The 27,918-nt window shown below is 40.6% G+C and overlaps 1 long non-coding RNA gene across 1 annotated transcript; it reads left to right on the top strand.

The window, feature by feature from the left end:
* Positions 1 to 1,789: 1,789 nt before the first annotated feature.
* LOC111090278 lies at positions 1,790 to 5,959 on the top strand. The gene is made up of 3 exons (XR_005371424.1): positions 1,790 to 1,927; positions 2,909 to 3,058; positions 3,860 to 5,959. It is a non-coding gene; the product is annotated as an uncharacterized LOC111090278 (long non-coding RNA).
* Positions 5,960 to 27,918: the final 21,959 nt, after the last annotated feature.

Below are 27,918 nucleotides of genomic sequence, written 5' to 3'. Positions count from 1 at the left end.
GGGTCTCCAGGATCGCGCCCTGGGCCAAAGGCAGGCGCCAAACCGCTGCGCCACCCAGGGATCCCATAAGAAGGTAAATCTCATGGTAAGTATTCTTACCACAAAAAAGTGGGGAAGGGAAACTTTTGAAGGTAACAAATATGTCTATTGGCTTGATTATGGTGATGGTTTCACAGGTACAAGCATATGTACAAATTCATCAAGTTGTATACATTGAACATGTACAGTTTATTGTATGCTAATTATAGCTCAGTAAAGCTGTGTAAAGGATTTTCAGTAGAGGCACTTGGGTGAGTCAGTGGGCTAAGTGGCCAACTCTTGGTTTCAATTCAGGTCATGATCTTGGGGTTGTGAGATCAAGCCCTTGGTTGGGCTCCATGCTCAGCAGGAAGTCTGCTTAGGATTCTCTCCCCCTCACACACTCACATACTGGTACTCTCTCTCTCTCTTTCTCAACTATATAAATAAAAATCATTTTTAAAAAAGAATGTTTAATAAAAAATTTGAATGAGTCGAATTTAATTTAAGAGATATATGTGATGTAAATAAATGCACTGATATACATGAAATTCTTCAGACTATTCTTCAGATTAATTTGACAACATACTTTGTAATGCTACATATGTTTAGTCTTCTTGTATTAACTACTGGAATAACTTTCGAAGTAGACATGGACTTTCATCAGATTTGAAGTTTCTGGTGTTTGAAGGGTCACTGATTCCCTGTAGCTCCCATAGTGGACTTCAAAAGCCAAGAACATTTTGTGCATATTCCATGTTCATTATCAACCTTCTTAAACAGAAATTATTTCATTTAATATTAAATATGCACTTAATTTTTCAACTCATTTTTGCAATTGGGTTTAGGGCCTTAAATAAAAAATCACCCCCAAATTAGTTAAGTTGTCCCATAAAGATAAATAACAAAATTACTGTAGTTACAGTTTTTTGTTTGTTTGTTTGTTTTTTTAGTTACAGTTTTTAAACTGCTAAGTATCCATGCTCCACACTATATACGTTTCACAAACACCTAACCTAGAATTTCTCACATTTTCCTGCATGCCGACTAGCGACCTAAGGGTTCCCCACAGCACAGATGTCAATGAAAGTGGCCGATGCACCAACTGGTCCCACAGGTGCAGGAGGGGTGAAAGCTTCTCCCACAATCACTTGAGACCTGAGGAGTTCATTGTCCTTAGCAGCTCCTGTCTGAGTGCACTTCATTTTTTCAGTTTTTGACAGAAAGCCAAACTGTCTTTCAACTGGAAGGGCCAGGAAAAGAGATGAGTTGTAGCTGGTTATCTTCCAGATAAGATACTGCATATGCATCTCACACGCTGCTCCACACGGACATAGAAGAAGCTGGAACCACTAAAAGAAGTCTACCAAAGCCATCCAGGCTTATTATGGAACTATTGATAATAGTATTTCACTTAAAAATGAAGAATCCAACAAATGCTAAAGCAAACTGGATGTTGGGCCAACAGGCACAGACTCACTCAATCCCAGGCCAACGAGATAGATGTGCCTCTTTGTTCTTAGCTAGCACCAGACTTTCGTCCATGTTCTATTACTTTACATTGGTCAAATATGATAAAGAAAAAAATGGAAGATGTCTGAGACATAAGTATGTATTCTCCATCAACAATTTGAATGTTTTCCATTTTAGGAAGTTGATTTTAGTGTAAAGGGAGGAGCTGGGGAAGGAAGGCCTGGAGAGAGAGAAGACATCCATATCCAGACAATGGGAAACAATTCTAGAACCTCAACGTTATTCTGTGGGCCTTTAGAACAAAACAAAAGTGAAAAGTAACCAATTTTCCAGACATTGCTAAAAATTCTCTGTGTGGGAATCCACCTTTCCCCTCTGACTGGCAGACTTTGGTGGGAGAGGAGACAAGAAAAAGCATGAGATCCATGTGGAGAGGGTGAGTGTGTGTTTGGTGGTGTGAAGGCAGGAAAATATGTCATCCTCAAAATATTGTTGCCCTAAAGCCAAGCCTTCCCTTCACAATAGCTGATGTTTTCCAGTTTACTATGAAAGCATTTAAAAAACAAAATAGAAAAACCTTTCTTCCAAATGTTAAACTTTCCAATAAATTGATGTTTGGAGCCCGGCATGCTGCAGAATAAAGACTAGGTTCCCAGAAGGCTTTGCTCCAACTCCCAAGTTTCCAATAAAAGCTGGAGGATCAGCACCGGTATGAGGGGTGACTGGGAAGGGTGAGGAATAACACTGGCCTTGGGTATAATCCAAAGAGATTTTTGGCTGCTGAAATTTTAAAAAAACATCATTGTCCCAAAATCTGTACAAACATCATCTTCCCTCCAGCTTTCCCTTGAAACAATGCTTCAGCAGAGTCTCGCTGGCAAAAATAACATACGTCATTTAAGCCACCCCAGTCCCTAGGGCAACCCTGAAGTTCGCCTTGTCTCTGCTGAAGGTGCCAACTCTTTTTTTCCCCTCAAAGGGAGATGCTTCAGTTCAAGAACTTTGGATGTTGTCTTTAGCATGCTATACCTGGCTTTCAAATTACCTAGAGTCAGAACTCATCATTGTAAACTTGGTTGATCCCAAACTCACGACAGTTTCTTTGTCCTGGATGACGTTAACTTTGGCTATTGCCACTAAACAAGGCACATAGGAGAATTTAAGGGCTGAGCAGATGAACAATGGATGTGAATGCTTTCTGGGCAGTAAAACATTTCTAAGATTCTCAAGGCAGAGTGGCCTCATCATTGCTACTCTCTCCTCTTGCAACTATACTCAACGCACAGGCATCTGAGAAGTGAAGTACGGAATTTGGCTTCAAATGTGTTCTATTACAGATATTCAATTAATACACAGGAATCCAGCCCTTCAAGCCTCAAGTAGGCATGGTTTTCTCAAGTGTTCTTTTCTTACCCAGGAGGAGCCATACTGGCAGGACACTGGAATCTATTGTTGGCAGAGCCACTCAAGTCCCAAGTGACCACGGACCACAGCAGCTGCCTGTCTGCCTGTTACCCCAAGCATGTGGTGAGGGTTCCAGGCTCAGAAGGGCTGTGATTTCATGCAGGTATATGTGAGGATGCCTGTGAGACAATCTGTGGCAGACCATCAGTTCCTTGAGGGCAGAGACCCAACGGCCTCATTCCCATATTCACCATGTCACCAAGCAGTCAGTGCTTGGCCTACAGCCTAGACTCAGCAAGCATCTCTTCAAGGGAGGTCACCGTCATGGTGGGAGGGGCTGGTGCCACAGCGAGGACTGTGTACTATCTCCATAGATTTGTACCTCTTGAGTTGAGTAAACTCAAGAGGTACAAATGGCAAATTAGATTAAATAGCACAAGCATTCTCAAGCACAATAGTTTGGACAGGATGCACACAAAATGTAGAACATATTTCAAACCAATTCCTCTCATGACCTTCTAGATTGGGACAGGCAGACTGATAAGGAAGCACTGTAGAAACAGGGGAAAGAAAAGAAGGGAGGGGTGTGAAGAAGGTAGACAAGGAAAAGCAGAGAACAGACCTAAAAAGAAGTAAACAATAGGCAACAGATGCCTTGGTTTTCATAATTCTCCAAATTTTTCTTTGAGACAAGATTGATTAGTTCCTCAAATGTTTGAAAGGTTAACATTTTTTTTGTGTAGACTTTTCACGTGTGAATGACCTGCAATGAAGTTGAAGGCTGAGGGGGATGGAGATTTTCTTGTCTTTGTGCCCTCAGCACCTGGCCCAGGGCCTGGACTCCAGCACTAGAGTGCCATTTTTTTTTTTAAATAAAAACATAATTTTTAGACAGCTTTCACATACATTGTCTGAGATGATGATAAATGCCACTGTTGATCATACTACCCTTGAACTCCTGCAGAATTGAATGGTGCTACCCAGCAAGTATTGTGGCACTGTCAGCTTCACTTCAGCAAGAAAACACAACTCCTCAAAGATGAACAACAACTGGGATTCACATCCAAGGCAGGCTGGGTAATTCTTATCAGCCATGCAGGGCTGCTTCCATTGCCAACACTTCCAGATCACAGATTGCAGCCACTTGGGAGTGAGGGAAGCTGAAATTAAAGATACAATGGACAAAGACTCAGGAGTTTGACTGTGAGCATGTGCAGCAAGAGAGATTTGGAATTCTCTGTAATTAATGTAGCAAGCTTCAAGGAAATGGATTTTTATGGCTTTGGGAACTAATCTGACAAACGAATTAAATCAAGCAAGGGTTACTCTTTGGAATCCCTGGGTAAAAAGAGTTTTCTGACTCGGAATCCAGGGAGCAACTGAAGTCAGAGATACCTGGGCACTGCCATTGCCTTATCTGCCCACGGCCCTGCTGGTGATTTTGGTGCAAGAACCAGGAGAGTTCAATGTCTGCAAACATTGCTCTGAGGCCATGGTTCTCATCTAGTAACTGGAGGGGTCTTAGAAACTATTAGTGCCTGGACTTCATTCCCAGAGATTGATTTCACTGATATAGGGTTCAGTCTGGGTATCCAGACTGTTTTCTTTTTCTTTTGGATTTTTAAAAAGTCTTTTTTAAAAAAAATCCTATTTGATTTTAAATAACTCTTACATGTATAAGACATAGAATTAAAATTAAAAGTGTACACAGGGATGATACAATAATAAGTCTGCCCTTGGCCACTCACTTCTCTCAGAGACAACTTCCAGAGATTGTTTGAAAATAGACAAGAAGGAAAAAAACAAGAAAAAATAAAACAATAAGTCATATATATTTACATATAAAAATGTAACATACACTGTTCTACATTCTGCTTTGCTATGTTATCAGTATGTCTTGATAATCCTTGTTTATGAAAAGTTGCCTTGTTAGTAACATCTGGCATTAGTGTGGTACATGTTTTACAATGGATCTGTCAATATTGACAGGTATTACTAACTACAGTCTATAGTTTACCTTGGGTCCAGTCTTGGCGATGTACATTCTCTGGGTTTTAACAAATGTGTTAATGACATGTACCCACCGTTGCAGTACATACCGGACAGTTTCATTGCCTTAAATGTTCCATGTTCTACCAATTCATGTCTCCCTCTGTTCTCACTCCTGGCAACTACTCATCTTTTTACTGTTTTCATTATTTTGCCTTTTCTCGAATGTCATATAGTTGGAATCATGCAGTGTAGAAGTCTCAGAATGGCTTCTTTCACTTAACAATATGAATTTAAGATTTCCCCATGTCTTTTTGTGGTTTGATTGCTCATTTCTTTGTATAGCTGAATAATATCCCACTGTAGGAATGTGCCACGATGTATTTATCTATTCACCTACTAAGGACATCTTGGTTGGCAAGTTTTGGCTGCTATGAATACAGCTGCTATAAATATTCATGTGTGGGTTTTGTGTGGACTTCAGTTTTCAGTGCATTTGGGTAAATATCAAGGATAATATTGCTGTATTGCTGGATAATATGGTGAGAGTATGTTTCATTTTGCAAGAAAATCCCACACTGGCTTCCGAAGTGGCTGTACCATTTTGCATTCCCACCAACAATGAATGAGAGTTCTTGTTCCTTCACATCCTCACCAGCATTTGGTATTGCCATTGTGCTGGATTTGGGTCATTCTTGTAAGTGTGTAGTGCATCCCATTGTTGCTTTAACTTGCAACTCCCTAATGACATATAATGTTCAGCATCTTTTCATGTGTTCATTTTCCATAAGCACACGTATATCTTCTTTGGTTAGGTGTGTGTTCAGACCTGTTGCTCCTTTTTTAATCGAGTCATTGGTTTTCTTACTATTGAGTTTATAAAGTTCTTTGTGTATTTTAGATACCAGCACATTATCAGATATGTGTTTTGCAAATATTTTCTCCCAGTCCATGCCTTGTTGTTTCATTCTCTGAATAGTATCTTTTGCAGAACATAAGTTTTTTATTTTAATGATGTTCAAATGAATCTTTCTCTTCCATGGATTGTGCTTTTGATGCTTTTGATGCTAAATGTTGTCACAGGGATCCCTGGGTGGCGCAGCGGTTTGGCACCTGCCTTTGGCCCAGGGCGCGATCCTGGAGACCTGGGATCGAATCCCACGTCGGGCTCCCAGTGCATGGAGCCTGCTTCTCCCTCTGCCTGTGTCTCTGCCTCTCTCTCTCTCTCTGTGACTATCACAAATAAATAAAAATTTTAAAAAATAAATAAATAAATAAATGTTGTCACAAAAGCAAAGGTCACCTAAGCTTTTTCCTGTTATCTTCCAGGAGTTTTATAGTTTTGCATTTTACTTTTAGGTCAATTACTCACTTTGAGTTGATTTTTGTAAGGTGTAAGGTTTGTGTCTAGATTCATTTCTTTGCATGTGTATATTTAGCTGTTTTAGCACCATTTACTAAAAAGACTATCCTTCCTCAATTGCATTACATGCCCCTTTGTCAAAGATCTATTAACTACATATTTCTAGAAACCTGGGTTGTTTAACTTCCTACCCCAGATGATTCTAAGATACAACTAGGCTGGGATCCACAGCTTAGATGAAAGTTTTATGGAATGAATAAGTCACCCGAATGAAAGGCACAGCACAGCATAAGGAATATAGTCAATGATATTGTATGGTGCTGTATGGTGACATATGGTGATTACACTTATTGTACTGAGCACAGCATAATGTAAAAACTTGTTTAATGACTATATTATACACCTGAAACTAATATAATATTGTCATTATACTCAAACTGACATATTTTTTTAAAAAGAAAGTGTATGAATTGTTCATTGTAAGCCCTGAATATAAAAGAACATCAGCCTAAGAAGAATCCACCTGCTTGGAGGTGCCCGGGTGACTCAGTCGGTTAAGCATCCAACTTCAGCTTAGGTCATGACCTCGGGGTCCTGGGATCAAGCCCCATATTGGGCTCCCTGCTTAGCAGGGAATCTGCTTCTCCCTCTCCCTCTGCTGCTCCCCCTGTTCATGTGCTCTCTCTCTTGCTCTCTCTCTCTCTCTCTCTGAAATAAATAAATAACATCTTAAAAAAAATAAAAAGAATCCACCTGCTTTCTCAATTCTGGAGGATCCTACCTACACAAGTGTCACCAGCAACTGCATGCCCTGTAAAGTTCAAGGAAAAGCCACCCCAAAATATGTTGCCTCTACCCTTTCTACGTGATCCATTCACTTCTTTTAAGAGGAAGTTTCCTGACTAAATAAATCAGCAACTTATAGCAGGTGTGTGTGTGTGTGTGTGTGTGTGCACATAGCCTCCTCCCTCTGATCCATAAATCATCTGAGATGCTGCACAGGGATTAAACTCAGCCAGGGGCCCTGCATGGGATTCAGGAGACTTAGTCTAGAAGGTAAATGAACAGCAGATGAGGCCACAGGGCTGGCAAAAGAAGAGAACTCATGCTCTCCATGCTTCTGGCTAAGGGCCTCATCAGTTCCTATTCAAATCACTCCCTCCGTAGGAATAAGATACAGGGGCAAGGATGTGGTGGGTACAGTGAAGCCAGAGCCTCAATTTGGGGGGCAGTGGTGGAAGACAAAAGCAGGAAGAACAGGGCTGGGAATACATGGCAACATGCATGTTGGTGGCAGAGGGTCTGTAGCCAGAAGCCTGGTACAGTGCCCGGGTCACTGAGGTAGCTAAGAGATTACACTAAAGAGAGGGATCTCCTGCTGTGAACTGGGGGGATCCTAGACTAAAGTGGGAACCAGTACAAAGGGTCAGACCCTAGTCCCTAGCATGTGGCCAGCTTTCAGAAAGCATCTGTGGAAATAATGAATGCCAGTTGCAGATTCACTTGCTTCTAATCACTCTTTCTGTAATCATCATCATCTCTCTCCTTCATAGGATTCATATTTGTGCTACAAGATTACCTATAAGGTAAATATTATTCCCATGTATTATGGGATGAGTTGTGTCCCCTCAAAAAGATACATTGAGGTCCTAACCTCCAGTGCTTCAGAATGTGACCTTATTAAGAACAGGGTCCTTACAGGGTGCTGGGTGGCTAAGTTAAGCGTCTGTCTTTGTCTCAGGTCACGATCCCGGGGTCCTGGGATTGAGCCCCATGTCAGGCTCCCTGCTCAGTGGGGAGTCTGCTTCTTTCTCTCCCTCTGCCTTTCCCTCTGCTCCTTCTGTCTCTTTCTCTCTCACTCTCAAATAAATAAATAAAATCTAAGAAAGAAAGAAAGAAAGAAAGAAAGAAAGAAAGAAAGAAAGAAAGAAAGAAAGAAGAAAGAAAGAAAGAAAGAAAGAAAAAAGAAAGAGAAAGAAAGAAAGAAAGAAAGAAAAGAAAAGAAAGAAAGAAAGAGAAAAAGAAAAGAAGAAAGAAAGAAAGAGAAAAAGAGAAAGAAAGAAAGAAAGAAAGAAAAATAGGGTCTTTATAGAGGTAATCAGGTTAAAATGAGTTATTTGCATGGGCTCTAATCCAATATGACTGGTGTCCTTATAAAAAGGAGAAATTTGGTTGCAGAGACTGATATCACACAGAGGGAAGACCATGTGGAGATGCACAGGCATGTGACCGGAGTGACATGCTTCTAAGACAAGCATCCCCAAAGATTGTCAGCAACCACCAGAGAAGAGGCAATGAAGGATTCTCCCCGAGAGCCTTTAGAGGGAGCACAGCTCTGCAGACACCTTGATTTCAGACTTCTGGCCTCCAGAACTGTGAGAATAAATTTTGTTGTCTTAACCTACCCAGTTTCTAGCACTTAGAAACTAGTACATCTGTTCAGGTGAAATAATCAAAGGACAACGATATAATGTACATTGTCCAGGTTCACACAGGTGGGAAGTGGGACCATTCCTAGTTGGACTGTGGTCGTATTTCTGCAAATCTTTGGGCCAGTCCACGAGGCAGCCATGATATAAGTCTCAAGAAAGAGATATTTTCCAGTCATGTGTAACCAGACTCAGGAAGACACGTGTCATCATTTTAGTCAGGATTCTGTGGCACAGCATGAAAAGACTCTCTTCAGGGGTTAGTACCTTAACAGGGCTTATTCCCACCTGGATGAGCCATGCTTCTTTCCAATGAAAAGGAGAGTTTCAGTAGGACATCTGACTCAATTTCATTTTGAAGAGAGATACAGAATCAGGGCATTTACTCTGATTGTCATTCCGAGGGATGATTCTCAAGACAAGGTGAATATAGGGTTAAGATCACAACTAAAAAACCTGGTAAACAATTTCCCCTCCACAACACCAGCCTCCAAGGCCACCCCCAGGGGACCAGCATGGAGTTAAGGACCTAAAGAAGTAGGACTAAGTCCAGGAGCTTCCCTGAAGTGATCAGGAGGAGGAACATCTGATGAGTGAGCTCACAGAAACCTCATCTGTTTTTCAAAAAACAGAAACAAAAACTAAGGTGAAATGGGGATAGAGTCAGGGTGGAGTGGGATTGGACTGGGACCCTGCAGGAGCAAGGGCAGGAGGGAGGGCTGGAGGGTTCCCAGCACTTTCTGCCAATGGCTCCCTAGTAGCCTGCGGCTGACTAGTCACTTCCTCACCATCCGAGAGACCTTCTCTAGGGTAAGAGCTATAAACAGCTCCCCACAATCTGTCCCTGCTTGCTTCTGACTTCTGTGCAGAGGGGAACAGCACATAGCAGGCATGCACATAGCAGGCATTCAGTGAATGGAAGGTTATAAGAAATCTGCAAACCATCTAGAATGCAAAAACCGCCATAGCACCAAAATGGCATGTCCGTCAGTGGAGTCTTTTCAGGCAATGTTCCTTTTCACTTACTTTAAGTCATGAGTAGACAACCACCGTATCCAAAGAAGAAACTAATGAAAAGTGAGCATGCATGTAGAGTTTATTGATCAAGTAAACACAAATTTATTGAAAAGCAACATGTTCACTGCTACACAGAAGTGTTATCATATTACTTGGTAAATGAGCTTAAGTGGTCAATCATGCTCACAGATGACTGCTATTAATTATAGTCTTACTAAGGAAACCAACTTTTAGAGTGTGGTTTTCTTGCTACTCTGTATGATTTATAATTGGCATCAATCCTCTTTCCCCTGTATTTCCTAAGTCTCATTTAATCAAGTATCCTTAGACTCTTTAAGTTAAACTGGAACTGGTGTTCTATTTAAGCCTCTACCTAACACAGAAAATCTTTTCACTATAAACATCCATTAACACACCCATACACACACTCTCTGTGTTCACACAGCTGCCTCCAGCTCACTTCCCCTGAGGTAGATGCCCTAGTTGCTTGAAAGCCCAAATGTGGGCAGCCCGGGTGGCTCAGCAGCTTGGCACCACCTTCAGCCCAGGGCCTGATCCTGGAGACCCGGGATCAAGTCCCACATCTCTGTCTCTCTCTCTCTCTCTCTCTCTCTCTCTCTCTGTCTCTCATGAATAAATAAATAAAATCTTAAAAAAAAAAAAAAAGAAAGAAAGTCCACATGTCAGAAGCTCTGGGTCTCGGGACGTGGGTAGCCTACCTAGAGGGATGGCCACACACAAGGAGAAGAAATGAAGGGGAGAGGAGATGGCTCTAGGAGAACTTTGTGCATGCAGCAGTCTTGGATGTGGAAAGAAGATAAGGTGGGTTAGGACAAAGGGGCAGGTAAGGAGAGGAAAGGGGACAGCATGCTACCTGGTATTTTACTGTCTCTTCTAATCCAGCTCTGCCCCTAGATGAACCAAAGCAGATTTGCTTTCCCAGGCAGCCTTGGCAACAAAGGCCAGGAGAGGTCTATTTCCATTTCTCTAAAAAATTACCTTGCTATTGCCAGATGTTGCTCTAACCAGAAGCAGAGCACTCTGGGACCTGTTACAGATAAAAGGCTGTTATAAGCAAATACCTAGGAGGCAGAACTTATTGGTGTGAATGAGTTTCTGTCACAGTGTAAAAAAAAAAAATTCAGATATTGTTGATATTTTGATAAAGATAGCCAGATGGCAAAGAATTCAAGCAGGAACAAAACAAAAGAAAGAAAAGGTCAGGGAGGAAGAACTACAGACTTTGGACTTTCCGATTCAGGATTTGGCTGACAATTGATCTAATTTCCAAATGCAACTTGAATTTTTTATTCCATGAGTTTTAATATATTTCTAGCCCCTCTACCCTTGTGTCAAAAGACCCCAGCTAGAGGTGTTCCCTTTCTTTGCTAACCCACGTGATGCTGTGCCTCTATCTTACAGTATTCCCTCCTGTATTGTATTTGGGGAATATAAACCACCTCTCAGTAAACCATGAACATCTTGAGGGTATGTAGCATTTGTGCCTAACTTCTCTCTTTAAGATACCTTAAGGTATAGCAGAGCGGGCAAAGGGATCTGTTGTTGGGGTCCTGAAGACCACTCTCAGTTTCAATGATTTGCTAGAAGGACTCACAGAACTCAGAAAAGCTATTATACTCAGTTATAGTTCGTGATAGCATAAGGACACAATCAGCAAAAGTAAAGGGCACATAAAGCAGAGTCCTGAAGAAAGAGATCATACATAAGCTTCTAGTTGTCCTCTCCCCCATAGAGTTATATAGACACTGCAATATGTGACAATACCATGAAGCACTGCCAACCTGAGGAGCTCACCTGAGCCTTGATGCCCAGGATTTTGGGGGAGGGGGGAAGTCAGTTACATAGGCACTCTTCACCATGAATTCATGTGTTGACCTATCACAGGAAGATTCTAAGCAGGCCCCATCTAATCTTATAATCTCTCTTGTAAATGAGATCCAGTTACGGCTGACAGTGTGGTATGAAACCTCTGGAGCTTCCAGGGTGAAATCTGAAACATACACAGAGGGCAAGGAGAGACCAAAGAAAGAAGTAGACCACTCCAGGTTGGTAGGTAGCAGTTGAATTAGCAGGAGAACTTACACACAAGGTTTGCTTAGGCATCACAAGGCAAGTAGATCTCTGCACCTGCCCACTAACATCTGAAGAGTACACCAATCTTACACAGTGGCTTTAACTGTGTTAAAGTCACATGGTTCAGTCACATGGTCCAGATGGTCTCAACAATTCTTTACTCTCTCAACAATAAGTTCTTGAAACAGGTCTGCTGATCGCAATAGTAAGCAGAATGTACCTTCCAAATACAAAGGAGAGAATCAGATGCCTCTGATTGCCCAGGTCCGGGTCTCAAGTCAACTGGTGGTTATATTTTCTCAATAACCTACTTGAACAGGATGGAGTCCACATAAATGAGAACAGTTACCTTCCTGGTCTTGAGCTTTTAAAATTTTATATATATATCACCTGGATGGCTCAGTTGCTTAAGATCTGATGCCTGATTTCAGCTCAGGTCATGGTCTCAGGGTCATGAAAATTGAGCCCCTGAATCGAACCCCACATCAGGCTCTGGGCTGGGTGTGTAGCCTGCTTAAGATTCTTGCTCTCCCTCTGCTCCTACCCTGCCCTTCCTCATGGAAGCACACATGTACATGCTCTCTCTCTCTCTAAAATAAATAAATAAAATACCACATTTAAAAAATGAAAATGTTTCCAGAATAATATCTCTCATCTTTGTTGAAGTTTTTGACTGTGAATTTTATGATTCTCACTGCAAATGTTAAAAAGAGATGTGAGGGGTTATGTTTCATTATGCTAGACATGCTTGCTTTCACTACATGCAGTGAAACTCCACTATATTAAAAGATTGAAAATGTAAAATGGAATTAACCCATATCAAAAAGAGAATTCAAGATACCTCTGAAGGAAAGTGGATGGGAGTGAGTTAATGGATGAAATAGAACAAGAAAGACATGGCCTAGATGAGTTGTTCTCAAAGTGCAGACTGCAGAACACTGGAGACCCAGCAGATCCTTTCCCAGGGTCTATAGGGTCACTGTTACATTTTCATACTAATAGTATAATGTTACTGGCCATTTTCACCAATAGTACCGAAGCAATGGTAGGTAAGATTGCAGGAGTCTATCATGGATCTAGGCAATACACCAAACTGTACTGGCAGTCATTGTATTATTCACTCCCATGAAACTTGAAAACAAACAAAACAATTTTGCTTAAAAATATACAATTGTTACATGTTGAAACAGTAAAATTTTATTAATTTTGACCATAACTTTTGATGTAGAAGAATATACGCAACTATCTAGAAAAGCTATTAAGATACTCCTCCCGGGATCCCTGGGTGGCGCAGCGGTTTGGCGCCTGCCTTTGGCCCAGGGCGTGATCCTGGAGACCCGGGATCGAATCCCACATCGGGCTCCCGGTGCATGGAGCCTGCTTCTCCCTCTGCCTGTGTCTCTGCCTCTCTCTCTCTCTCTCTGTGACTATCATAAATAAATAAAAATTAAAAAAAAAAAATGATACTCCTCCCTTTTCTAGCTACATATTTGTGCAAACTCCAATTTTCTCTGTATACTTCACCAAATAACATATCCTGGCAGACTGAATGATGAAGTAGATATGAAAATCCAGGTGCCTTTTATTAACCCAAACATTAAAGAGACTTGCAAAAATATAAAATGCTACTCTTCTTGCTACATTATTTTGACTTAGAAGATATAGTTATTTTTCGTAAAAAAAAAAATTCTTTCTAGTAACATGTAATGAGTTTGTTATTATTATCTTAAAATAAGTGAATAAATAATTTTCTTTCAATCTCTTAGTTTGAATTTTCTGGTATGGTAAGTATTTATAGATATAAACCAGATAACAAAAAGCTCATTAGGGTCTTTAATAATCTCTGAGAATGCAGAGGGTCCAGAGACCAACATGTCTGAGAACCTCCACCCAAGATCACACCTCGCAGGAATCTGTCTGCCAGTCTTCCTGGAGATCTTGAGGGTGACTCAAGTGAAAGGGTAATTCTGGGAGAAGGAACTGAAAACCAGGGAATAACAATAAGTTTGTGTGGGGGACTGTTGAACAAGCACTTCCTCTCAGCCTCCCACAGAACATAGACCTTTCCAAGGTAAACACTGCCTCATTTTGCTCAGGACTGTCCTGGTGTTTTCACAGGAAGTCCCACATTCAGGGCAATCCTTCCCAACGTGAAAAGTGTTGATTTTGTACCTTAAGTGTGGGATACTGAGGAAGAGTACAAAGCCATACAGCAGCCCCTAAGACATGAGCTGAAAGCACTATCTTTTTAGCGCCAAATGAGTGTGGCATAGACTACCCACCTTCCACAATGCCATCACTATCATTTCCCGAGTACTGACGTGGGTAAGTGTGATTTCCAGTTCACAATGATGGATCTTCCATTGTTTTGTCACCCTGAGTGATGTGATTTATGTGTGCAATTTAAGTACATTGTAGTTTTGACTTGGTCTCTGGAGTAACCATTGTGCTTTGTGTTGAGATAGTGCTAGTTTAATTTTTCACATGGTGAATGCTGTGATCCCTTTTCCTAAGAGCTCTTACAATCAATATGAGAACAATTTCAATACACATACCTTCATGACCCAGACGTGACTGAACAAGAGGGATAAATGGCTGTGTTACGCTAATGACAGATGGAAAGACATGCACACCTGGATTAGAGAATTCAATAACTAAAACACAGTACACTGCACAAAATGCCAAAAATAGTTCAGGTATGATGGAGAAGTGCTGTGAAAGTACACGTGGAGACTGAATCTAGAGTATCTGGGATGAGATAGGCCAGTGCTTCTGAACCCATTCCAGGTTTTTTGCTTCTCCAAAGCATACCAATGCTCACTCAAAAATAGTGGCTGCTGGATTATCTCCAGTATACCATGCAAATAAACACACATTACTTTATCCTTCCCTTCATTGCTCTACAACAAAATTAAGTAGTAAAACTATATATTCTGATTAAGAAAATGCAGCTTAAATACCCTGTAGGTGAACAAAGGGCAGATTCTGACAAATTTTGCATGGTTTTGTATGTTCATTCTGTAAGATCTTACCAATTATCATGCTTCCTACTGCATACCAAATGAAGCACTGAATTGCAACTACTAAAAAATTATTTCCCTAGCTCATAGGTACTTTGATTTTAAAAACAGAATTTCAAATCATCTCAATCAACAACCTTGTCCAAATAAAATTAGATTTTGCTCTTCTATCTGTATATTTGGCAAACCACACACAAACCTATATTTTGGCAAAAAGAAACTTCTTTTTTTTTGTTTATTGTTTTATTTTAAGATTTTATCTATTTTTTTGAGCGAGAAAGAGAGGAGAGAGAGCATGAGCAGGAGGGTGGGGAGAGGCAGGGGGAGAGATAGAGAAGCAGACTCTCCACTGATCAGAGAGCTGATTGCAGGCCTCCTTCCCAGGACCCTGGGATCATGACCTGAGACACCCAGGTGCCCCTCAGTCTACAAGCTGCTTAACAAAGAAAATAAAACAATCTTACTTGTTAAATGTTCTCCATACATTGTATCGAACATTGCTAAAAAAGACATGTGATTTACTAACCTATGCTATTGATGCTTTCATACAGAAAGTTTTCGATCACTTTTCATGTTATTCAAAATGTGCAGAAGTGGAGCACCTGAATGGCACAGTAGGTTAAGCAGCTGACTCTTGGTTTGGACACAGGTTGTGATCTCAGTGTCATGGTCTCAGGACCAAGTGACCCTTGTTTAGGGCTCTGCATTCAGTGCAAAGTCTGCTTGGGATTCTTTCTCTCCCTCTCCCTCTGCCCCTCCCTTCACACTCATGGTCTCTCTCTCACTCCCAAATAAATAAATCTTTAAAAAAAAATTAACAAAATGCCAGAAGCATATAATGAGATTTTTGCCCTCATAAAGGTAGAAGGAGGTACGTTTCTGCCTACAAGATAGCTGTCATTGTTGCCTGCCATAGAAAATAAGCTAAAATGTTGGCCTACCATAGATCATATTTTCTAAATGTGAGACTAGAAGAGTGCCCTCCTCTGTTTAGAAATATATTAAAGATGAAAATGGGGGAAAGGATTATAGTAAAACATATGCTGTTTAACATATGATTTATATGCCGTTTCTCCAAAGCAGCTTGACGAGGCTATGAGAATCCTAGGAAAGGATGAATGGATTGCACCTGAACTGTCTGATATTACACGTAGGCTGCAATAAAAAGTCATACAGAAAAAAAGTGACTCACTTTTTGGGGAACAGAACTACTTCAGAACTCAAAAACTTGTTACCAGAAATGAGCAGCCAAGTTAAATAGAATTTTCTCAATTTGTTTACTAAAACTATAGCTTAGGGGCACATGGGTGGCCCAGTGGTGGAGCATCTGCCTTTGGCTCAAGGCGTGATCCCGGGATCTCTGGATCTCGGGATCTAGTCCCGCATCAGGCTCCCTGCGGGGAGCCTGCTTCTCCCTCTGCCTATGTCTCTGCCTCTCTCTGTCTCTCATGAATAAATAAATAAATCTTTAAAAATATATGTTTACAGCCTAAAAATTAAAATATGTAGTAAATAGTTCCTAAAAAGGGGTTAAAATAAATTGTATCATGGATAGAAACTTTATAAAAAATACTACTACATTCTCTCACATTATACTATTTGTTAGATACTATCAAATTTTTTTTAAGATTTTATTCATTTACTCATGAGAAACAGAGAGAGAGAGAGAGAGAGAGAGAGAGAGAGGCAGAGACATAGGCTGAGGGAGAAGTAGGCTCCATGCAGGGAGCCCGACGTGGGACTCAGATCCCAGGTCTCCAGGATCAGGCTCTGGGCTGAAGGCGGTGCTAAAGCGCTGAGCCAACCGGCTGCCTTCAATTTTTTCTTTTGTTAAGTAATCTCAACTCCCAACATGGGGCTTGAACTCATGACCCTGATATCAAGAGTCTCATGATCCCCCCCCTCACTAAGCCAGCTAGATCCCATTACTGTCAATAATTTTAGTTATTTGCTATTATTTTACTATTAATTACTAATAATTGCCACTATTAACTAGTCTTACTAGTTGATATTTATTTTCTTTAAATAACAATATATATGAAACAGAAATGCAAATATTACACGATAACATATAGTTTCAAATAGACAGCTGTTTTTCATACTTCAAATTATAACACATATAGGTATAATTATTTATTTTATATTATGCTGTTGTAGGTTTTTTGGTTTTGATTTTTTGTTTTTTGTTTTTGTTGTGTTTTGTTTTGTTTTGTTTTTGTCTATTACAACTGTATCCCAAGTTGGAGCTCTAAAAAATAATCAATCCTCTACCTTTACCATGAATATTGCACTATCCAGGTCTTACAACAATCAGCTGCCATTGACCCTCCTCCAAGACCATTTTCTGTTTGGGAAGGACTGACCCTTAGACTGGGAAGTGCAAGCTCAGCTTCCTATTAGCATCAATAGGATCAATAGACTCTTCCATACTTTCACATTGAAGCCTAAACCTCTCCCCTTTTTTGTGAAGTTGTTGTATAAACCTTTCTTTACCTTTAACTGTTCACTACTGAGTAACTCACTCCCATGTGTGCAATAAACTTTTCTCCTGTTCATCTCTCATTGCCAGTTCATTTGCAGGTCCAAGCAGTTGGCTCTAAGTGTGTAAAGATGTTTTTCTCCCAATGGCGTTGGTAACAACGTTGGTCAGGACTCACCCAGACTGCAGCTCACCTATTAGGGGCTCTGACCAAGCCCACAAAAGGAAGGTTTCTTACCAGATTCTGGATCCTTGCTCAGGTTCTGATTGGATGAAGGCAGTGAGACACTCTTGTTTTCTCTCTTTTTTTGAGAATGGGGATTATCTAAAATTCAGATTTACAGACTAAAATGTTTTTTTTAGAACTAGCTTTTTGGGCATTTTGATTCTTCAATTTGGATTAGTACCTCCCAGAGATAGCTGTTGCCTCTGTTTATCACTACCATTTGTGTTAAAGGTGTTTTATTATTCCTCCCCAAAATGTTATATTTTGTGTTTTGGGAGCCTAGCTTTGGAAGCCAGAAAGGGTGTTCTCTTTTCAAAGGGGCACAAGTTATTGACTCTATACCTAGAGACAGCCAGCTGTCTGGTGTGGAACCTAAGCATTCTTATTGTTACCAGCTCTCCTATGATTATCTAAATTCAAATCCTTTACTATCTAATTCATTGTCTTCATAGTGCTGAGAAATACCACCTCAGTCTTACCCATTCAGAGTCATGGATTAATGGGTTTATGATCGAAGGTAATTGGCAGGATCAGCCAATTCTTAATCATAACACAGAACTTTCCATTAAAATTATTTGTGTGTGTGTGTGTGTGTGTGTGTTTTAATTAGAATAGGAAAGGGAAGGGCAGAGGGAGACAGAGAGAGAGAGAGAATCTTAAGCAGACTTGATGCCCTCGATGCCCAGCATGGAGTCTGACACAGCGCTCGATCTCACAATCCTGAGATCATGACCTGAGCCAAAACCAAGAGTTGAAGCTGAATGGGCTGAGCCACCCAGGCACCCTATCTACTAAAATTAAAATAGAGAATCAGTAACTGGGTATTTTTACAACTGATACTGGTGCAACTTTCTCTACCATTGCTCAAAAGAAGCTTGCAGTTATAATCCTTTTTTCTTTCCTTATAAGATAGAATCTTCTACAACCCAGAACTATCTTCTCAAATTCTCTGGTGAGTAAGCACAAATGAACACCTCCCCCTTCCTGAACTATTACTGACTATTCTCCACCACTAGGACATTAACTCTGTTTCCCTTTTTATTGACACGACTTTAAAAAAAATGATTTACAACGTCAAAGACTTCTTTGAGAAAACTTCAGGTCTTGGGACACCTGGATGTCTCAGTGGTTGAGCATCTGCCTTTGACTCCGGTCATGATCCCAGGGTCCTGGGATCAAGTCCCACATCCAGCTCCCCACAGGGAGCCTGCTTCTCCCTCTGCCAGTGTCTCTGACTGTGTCTCTGCCTGTGTATGCCTCTCTCATGAGTAAATAAATAAAATCTTAAAAAAAAAAAAATTCAGGACTGGCTTCCTTAGCACCTTTATTTTCCCATTCAGCCCTTAAGTTCCCTGTCATCACTTAAGCTTTAGACCACCTGCTATATCAGGAGGACTCAGGGACCCCCTCCCCAAAAGCAGCCACCTAAAATTAAAGAGGCTAGGCAGAAACAGACTAAATATTTTAACCACAAAGCTGAGCTTTGGAGACACCTAGACAGCCGTGTGATACCTCCTGAACCCCTTGCCCAAACTTTAAACTACAGCATTCACAAAATTATCTACCAGGGCAAGTGAATACCTTAATAACCTTCTCTACAAATATTGGTTAAAAAGCTTCTGTCTACATTCTGAGCAGATAACCTTGATTTGCTCTAACTGCCAGAAACACAGCTTGGATAAAAACATAAAGACAAGCAAAAATGTGAACTAATTCTTACATAAACCAGTAAATTTTGTATTACTATGTCTAGGCCTAACTTATGGCTAACATTTCAGAATGAAAGCTCTAAGACCTCTGTCTGTATCTGTCTGTGCGCTTATATAGTTATGACATGTGATATTTTCCTACCACCAGATGACATGCCAAATTAATTTGTAAAATCCCTTACAAGAGCTCTATTCTAATTGGCTTAGAGAAAAATGAGCACTTTGATAAAAATAAAAAAAAAATTCCGAAAATTCTCAGAACCAAGAAATTAGCCCAAATGCTTTTCAAGTTTACATGGTTTTGATAAATCTTTGATCAGTAAGACTAAGTTGAGGTCATTAATTTAGTAAAAATGGGCATGTCTGCAGAGTTGTCAGCATTAAATATAATTCAGACATACATTCAGGTCTTGGGACAGAATGTATGGTTTTTCACCCATGCTTACTAGTCAAATAAGCCAATAGAAAATCAACTAGATGTTTAAGATTATAAAATCCATAGATTTGAAAGTAATCGAGTCATTGTGCTGTCAAATGTATTTGAAAAATGATTATGTCTTATTATATCTGCCTAAAAATAGTCTCCAAAATCTTTTTGGTGACTTGCAACCTTAGAGCTATGCTAAAATAAGTAATAGATATTTATTAAAAATCTAAATTCTTTCTAAATAAGAAACTACTACACTATTCATTACTGAACATAAGCTTAAGCTCATATACTTCTGACTTCTTATTTTTAAAAGAAACCAACAATTTATCTCTTAAAAAATATATTCTTAAAAATATATATATATATTCTTTTCCCACACTGAAAAAAAAATGCTTACTTTAAAGAAACATATACCTGTTAAATTGTGAGATGGTATATCTTACTCATAAAATTTGCTAATCTGCTACAAAATGCTAATATATGGCAGACAATTCACAACTGTTTACACCCTACTTTAATAAAAGTTATTAATGGTTAAAAAATATAATCTATATACATGAAACTACTGGAAGTAATGAGTGGAAGAAAACAACTTTGTATGCAAGGAATAGAAGATGTGTTCTTGTTAGGAGAAAAGAAAGTAATTTTGTCCTAAAGGTTGTTCCAAAACAAGAATTAGAAAAATATTGGACAAAAGTTTGAATGGCTATAGAAAGTTGTAAGAGGTCTACAAAAAAAGGCAGTGCTCAAACTGGCCAAGATTAATTTGTAAGCTTTATTTATTTATTTGTAAGGTTTTTAAATGGGCTTTAATATCAGTAGTGTATAGATGTAAAACTAGAGCTTTCTCTCTCTTAAAATGATTAAGTTTCTTAGGTTATTAGTCCTCTCTTCATAAGAGATTGTAAAAGGTTTTTCTTTACCATTTGAGTAATGTATCTAGGAAACAGATTGTGTGTCTTAGAATAATTTCCTGCTTTATCGTGGACTTGATTACTAAGGAGAAACATGTTTTCTCATTGTTTGAAGAGCTGAGGGATTTTTTTTTTTTAATCAAGCATGTTACCTCCCATATTTACCTTTAAAATCTTTTGTTGTCACTTTGGTTACGTAGATAACTAAGTATTTTTTCATAATGACCTCTGATTGTATTTAATCAAGTTCAAAACTTTTGACATATTTGACAATTTTTGATAATTTGGCTTTTCAAAATCATATTCTAAATTAAATCTGTATTTCAAGCTGACACAGATTTTCCTTTCACCTTCTAAAGGATACTTTCTTTCACCTTTTTTTAAAGATTTATTTATTTATTTGAGAAAGAGAGCATGCTCACATGATTGCCCACACAGAGTGGGAGGTGGTGTGGAGGGGCAGAGGGCAAGGGAAAGGAAAAGAATCTTGAGCAGACCCCCTGCTGAGCGGGAGGCCCAACTCAGCGCTTGATCACACAACCCTGAGATCATGAGCTGAGCCAAAACCAAGAATTGATCACTTAACCAACTAAGCTACCCAGGTTCCCCACATTCTCTCACCTCCTAAAAAGAGAAATGTTAGAACATAATTAGGTTTATTTGTATATTAAACTGCATGAAAAGTATTATCAAGTCAGAAAAGATACTTAACTTTCCCTGGGTTATATTTGTATAGGTAAATTCTATTCATATAAATTTCAGGACTAATATAAAATTCTTAGAAATTTGTTAATAACGCAGTTGTCCATAGTATGTCCTTGTGCTGCTTTCGTGATAATAGATTAAATGGTATAGTGCTATCAGTTGTAATTCCAGTTGTTATTTTAAATATTTTATGTCAAATAAATAACCAAATTTCTTAGTCAATTACATTATTTTTATCATGAACCCTCATCAGATCTTCAACCATGGCTGTTTCATTTTTCTATTTCTGTCCAGTTCTTCTCTGAGAACACTTGCAATCAGCTACAAATCAAAGTGCCTCACCTTCAACAAAGAGGAAATGTCTCAGGAATCTGTGAAGAGGACCATGCCTGGGGTACATGGCATGGTTTAACTAACTTTGAGATCATACCACTGGACTAAGCTAGGCTTTCCAAAAATTCTAGTGGAGAAGCTGATGAGTTCATGAAATGGTAACCTCAGTTCGAGCAGAATAAGAATTAATGACATGGAAGTAAATAAACTAATGCAGAATAACTGATTTTTTATAACTTTTGTTTGGAACATTTCTGGCTCTTTAATGTTTTATTTTCTGGATATAAAGGATTGGGGAGCTCCAGAAGAGAGGAATACACCTACATCTATCAGAACTGCAGGTGAAGTCTGATGGCAAATTATTGGCTTGGCTTCCTAGTCTCAAGATGCTTTTAAAAGGAATCTGAGATTTCCTTATGAAAGTTCCAGTAAAGCAAATTTAAACAGGTCTATGTGGTCAATTACTATTCTTGCCGCACTTAGGTAAACAATCAGGTCGAATTCAATGAGACAGGAATTATTTTGTAAACAAGAATAATCTCCCTTTGATTATCTTTGATCAAAGCAGAAGGTTAGCTCTGGAGTTTACATTTCAATAGAGAACCATAACACACCTTTGTGGGCTATCATATTCTAATTCTGTTTCTTTTCTTTGAGATTTTATTATATGTTTGTAAACAGACTGGATCATGCCATCTTACCAAATTCTCTATTCTTCTAACTTCCTTCTCTATCTGCTTAAAACCCTAAAACTTAACGTTTTCCATTGTTCTTTACCCTACTGACTTGGTGTCCCTGAAAACTAAGACCTGATTGCCCGTGATGTGGGGAACAAAGGCAAGAGAAATGTAGCTTAAATTAAAATCTCTTTACAGGGGATCCCTGGGTGGCGCAGCAGTTTGGCTCCTGCCTTTGGCCCAGGGCGCTATCCTGGAGACCCGAGATCGAATCCCACATCAGGGTCCCGGTGCATGGAGCCTGCTTCTCCCTCTGCCTGTGTCTCTGCCTCTCTCTCTCTCTCTCTCTCTCTCTGTGACTATCATAAATAAATAAAAAATTTAAAAAAAAATCTCTTTACAGCTTGCAGCCCACTGATAGATCCCTGAAACCTGCAGAGTGTGACCTCCTTCAAGGAACTTGTGGCTGCCTTCCTACCTTTATGTTTAAAAGTAACCTTATCAGGCAGCCCGGGTGGCTCAGGGGTTTAGAGCCGCCTTCAGCTCAGGGTGTGATCTTGGAGACCCGGGGAGTCCCACATTGGGCTCCCAGCGTGGAGCCTGCTTCTCCCTCTGCCTTTCTCTCTCTCTGTGTCTCTCACAAATAAATAAATAAATAAATAATCTTTAAAATAAAAAATAAATAAAAGTAAACTTATCTTGGCAGCAACTGGCCCCTCAATGTCCTGAAAGCCTTGCTTCCAGATCCCTTGGAGACTTGCACTATCCCTCACCCCCACTAATTAAAAAGTTTATAATCCATCACTCCTCACAATCCCAATATAGCTCTTTCTGCCCACAGGTCCTGTCCTATGAATAGGGAAGGGGTTTGGAAATAGGCAGGAGAGAGATAGGAGGCCTCTGACTCCCCTACCTACACAGGCTCTGGGACTATTCCTGGCAGGTGATGATGCTGACACAGAGCTGTGAGATAATGGGACAAACCAAGATGGCACAAGGATCTCAAGGCCACAAGCTTCCTAGTCAGTTCTCAATAAAAGACTCACTAAAAAATAAAAATAAATAAAAAAATAAAAAATAAAAGACTCACTAAAAGTCCTCAATGGCAACCCATTTAGGATCCCTCTCACTCTAGAGAGCTTTTCTTTCTTTTCTGTTCTCGTCTTCACTTAATGAACTTTCACTTCACCCTTTTGTGTCCATAAGATTCATTCTTCAACTCTGTGTGACAAGAACCCTGCTATCTTACAACACCCAGATCCTATTTGGAACTCTAGATTGGCTTGTAGCTGCTCTTTTACCCAAGGGTCTAAAACAGCCTTGCAAGCTGAGGCTGGTTGACTTGATACAAACGTCTAAGGACTGATCATAATAGACCATATAAGGGATGCCATCATCAAAGGTATTCAAATTGTAAACCAGAAAATCCATTTAGTTGCCACTGCCATCTACTCTCCACCATTTTGAACACAATTTTTAACCCTCTGGATTCAGAATTTACATTCTTTCCCTCAGCAACCAGTTTATAAACCAAGTCTTCTCTATATAGCAATCAACCCAAATCCTTGTTTGTGAAATTTCTTGGGAAGTTTCAAATGGGGACAATGAAGGGATTAACAGCCCACCGAGGCAATATGAAAATCACTTTAAGCCAAAAATAATCTGATCAGCAGCCACAGAAAGAAACATTATCTAAACTGGAGCAAAGCTCCCCCAAAATACAGCTGCTATTAACTCTCCCTCATCCAACCCAGGAGATTTCCTATTGGTGAGAAGTCTGACACTTAGCCTTGGGAAGCAAGAATTCAGCTACCTATTCCTATCAAAATGTCCAATCGAACCTTTCATACTTCCCTACTAAAATTCTAACCTCTCCCTTTTTTTGTTAAGCTGGTATATAAACCTTTACTTCTGGCTACTGAGCAAGTTTACTACTTATTACTAAATGCTCTCACATGCATAATAAACTCTTTTCTGTTAGCTTGCCTGTTGTCCGCTAATTCACAAACCTGTTTTCTTCCTAACATGGGCACCAACAACTGTCTAAAATTGGTAAGTCAGGAAATAGAAAAGTACATTTTATAAGCATACTTATGAAGGTAATCTCAAAAAAATGAGCCCAAGAGATTTTCTTGGGAGAATTGGAACAGGACTTCGAAGGGAGAGGAGGAGCCTGTCACTTGTTTTTCATCACAAACTCTTTGTCCATATCTGATTTCCTGATGTGCACGTATTGTCTTGATGAAAACAAAAGGAGTGAATACAAAGGAAAGTCACTAGAGTGCCTGAGGGCAGGGTGTTCACACCTTCAAACATTTTACAGGGCAGTTCTCTCTCCACTGTCCTCAATCCCTTCAAAGGATGTCGCACAAAACTGTGATCACAAAACATTTACATCCTAAGGGACTCACATCTGGGCAAGAGTCCCAGTAGAGTAAGCAGGGCACATGGAAATTGATTGAGACTTCAAACTCCAGACCAAATGTTAAGTGGATATTCAATTGCAAATGTGTCTGCTTTGCATTCCCTGGGGGCCCTAGCGAGGCATTCATGTGCTAATCAGAATTCACCAAAACAATGTTGCTCATCAGTAGCTAAAATCAGTACAAATTGTTAATGCAGAGAAACTTTCAAGAAGCCAAAAGGGAGCATACTTCAAAGAAGCATCTTTTACTTTATTATGGAAAATGTGATTTCCCCACCTCCTCCAAATATGTTATGCCTTTCTTTGGACTATCAAAGGATGTCTACACAAGATAAATCTGAGTTTTGCAAAGCTTCCGCTCTGCACACAACATTTCTCAGGCTTTCATTAACCTGTAAGCCTTGCTGAACTGTGGGCAGTGCTCTATTTCCTGCATATGTGTCTTTTTCAAAGAAAATCCCAAAACTGAAGGATCTAACCAGAGGTTCCCCAGTTCTCAATGTTCGTGGTGCCCTCAGTGTCTCGGTAATTTTTTTTTTCCCAGGACTGCAGGCCAAAACAAGTACCTAACAATTCACTTTATTAAATACTTAGTTTCCCAACAACTTCCTGCATATTTATGTTCTACTAATTTAATAGCCAGCTGAAGAAATAGTATACACATACATTGAAAGGAAGCTAACAGTTCGTTTTTTTTGTTTTTTGTTTTTTTTTTAGATTTTATTTATTTATTCATGAGAGACACAGAGAGAGGCAGAGACATAGGCAGAGGGAGAAGGAGGCTCCCTGAGGGAAGCCCGATGCAGGACTCAATCCCAGGATCCCGAGATCGCGCCCTGAGCCAAAGGCAGATGCTCAACTGCTGAGCCACCCAGGTGCCCCCATTACAGTTCATTCTTAACCACAACTACTGACCACTGGATATGTGCTCAGTGGGCCCATGTGGGTGGCCACCACCATCCTCATTTCCTGTTCCCCATTAATTTTTCAAATGATACTTCATTGTTATCACAGCACTAAGAAAAAATAATGTTGCCTTTACCCTTCTGAGTTCTTAGCTGAGACCTCTGTGTTAATAGATAGATTAACAAGGAAAACAAGCAGAAGTGTGATAACACATAGGCCATAACCGGGGAAAATGAGTAACTCTTCAAGGTGGCTTAAAAAGCACCATAATGTAGAAGCTTCTTTTAGGCAACAGGCTTGAGCAATGGAATGTAGAAGGGGACCACTGTAACCCCTGGCTGACTGCAGACAGGCCCATCACGCCACCCACCTCAATAGCGATGAGCTCTAGCTGACCAATGTTACCTACACCCAGACACAGTTACCAAGAAGGGGAAAATTCTCTACGTCCCCGTCTACCTCCTCACATTCCTGTTGTGCCCAAGATTGCGAATCAGAGAAACCGCCAAGAAGCTGACACCGATGCAAACACACGAGGGTTTATTTACAAGCTCTAGCTTGGGTTCAAGTGTACGCGACACAACAGAACAGGGACTTGGACCACGAGACTAAGAGGCATAGCAGCTTTATAGGGGCCAGTGGCCAATGGGATACGCAGAAAGTTGCACAGTCATGTTGGTCCACACGCAGGTGGCCGATTGAATTACACCTTACCCTATAGTATCCACTTGAGCTGGCCTATTACTTTGGTCAGAATCGGCGCGCAGTTTTGGCGGGCACAAAGCAGGGTTACATTGTTATGAGCCGATTTCCGATTAGGGTGTGCCCTGGGCTTGACTAGGGTGGGGCAGCGCCTTAAGCAATAAGCAGGTCATGTGGGGGTCACACAGGAGGTGGCAGGTGTAGCACAAAATGGAATCAGTCCTGCTCTGCTTGTCCAGGGGTAGGGGATTTTTGTTAAATTTCCTGGGTCCCACATTCCCCCCTTTTCCAGAGGATCCTATGCAGGACCCAATCATGGGTCCGGGTTGCTCTCAGAGTGAGCCAGGGGGAATGATTAAACCAGGATTCTAACCAGCCTTGTTGCTGTTCTCGCTCCCATTTACATTCCAGCGAAGAAGCAACATCCTACATTTAAGGCAGCACATAACCACCCACACACACCCTTTGTTGTAAGAAGACTAAGTCTAATCCCCTTCTATTTTGAAGGACAACCTAGGAATAGGGAGTCTTGGAGGTGCGAAATAAGTGAGAACGGCGCAGTCTTAGCTTTAGGGGATTGTCCTTGTCCGGTTGGCTTTTCCATTCTGGAACAAAGTTCTTGAGAATGGCGTGTGGGTCAGCTGGCCGGACGTGGGTGTAGTGGACCCAGGGAGTAATCCCGTCAACCTTGAGAGCGGTGGGAGTGGTCAGGATCACAGTGTAAGGTCCTTTCCAGCAAGGTTGAAGTGTCCGGTGTTGGTATCTCTGCACGTACACCCAGTCACCTGGCCGATATCGATGGGGATCCGGGGGTGGCCCAGTCTCATAGAGGGCCCTCAGCTTAGGCCACACCTGCTCATGGGTTCATTGTAACATTTGGAGGGAGAAAAGAAGTTGGTGATCATCAAACTCAGCAAGCACCTCAGGTTTTAAATTGGAGATAACAGGTGGAGGAAGACCGAACATGATCTCGTAGGGGGTCAGTCCCATCTTATATGGGGAGTTCCATACCCATAGGGTGAAGGGGAGGAGTCACCCAGTCCCCGCCAGTCTCCAGGGCTAATTTAGTTAAGGTCTCCTTTAATGTTCTGTTCATCCTCTCTACCTGTCCTGAGCTCTGGGGCCTATATGCACAACGTAATTTCCAATCTGCCCCAAGTACTAGTGCGACTCCCTGTATTACCTTAGATACAAATCCTGGGCCGTTGTCTGACCCAATCTTAACAGGAAAACCACACCTCGGTAAGATGTCTTCCAGCAGTTTCTTGGTCACGGTCTGTGCCATTTCATGTTTGGTGGGAAATGCCTCTGTCCACCCTGAAAAAGTATCTACAAACACTAATAAATACCTGTATCCGTATTTTCCAGGCTTTAACTCAGTGAAGTCCACTTCCCAGTAGGCTCCTGGGCGGTCCCCCTGGAGCCGGGTGCCTGGGTTAGATTCATGGGCAGTGGCATTAGTTAACTGGCATGCGTGGCAGCTTGCCACAATCTGCTTGATCTTTGCTCGAGAGTCTTTAATAGTGATCTTCGCATGTCGTATGAGGTCTTCCATCTTCCTTGTTCCCATGTGAGTACTCCGATGTATTTTGGATAGGACTCGCC

The sequence above is a fragment of the Canis lupus genome, chromosome 16, assembly GCF_011100685.1.
Source record: "Canis lupus familiaris isolate Mischka breed German Shepherd chromosome 16, alternate assembly UU_Cfam_GSD_1.0, whole genome shotgun sequence".
In the NCBI taxonomy this organism is placed as follows: domain Eukaryota; kingdom Metazoa; phylum Chordata; class Mammalia; order Carnivora; family Canidae; genus Canis; species Canis lupus.
The sequence above is the reverse complement of the archived record's forward strand: the minus strand, read 5'-3'. Positions and strand labels throughout refer to the sequence as shown.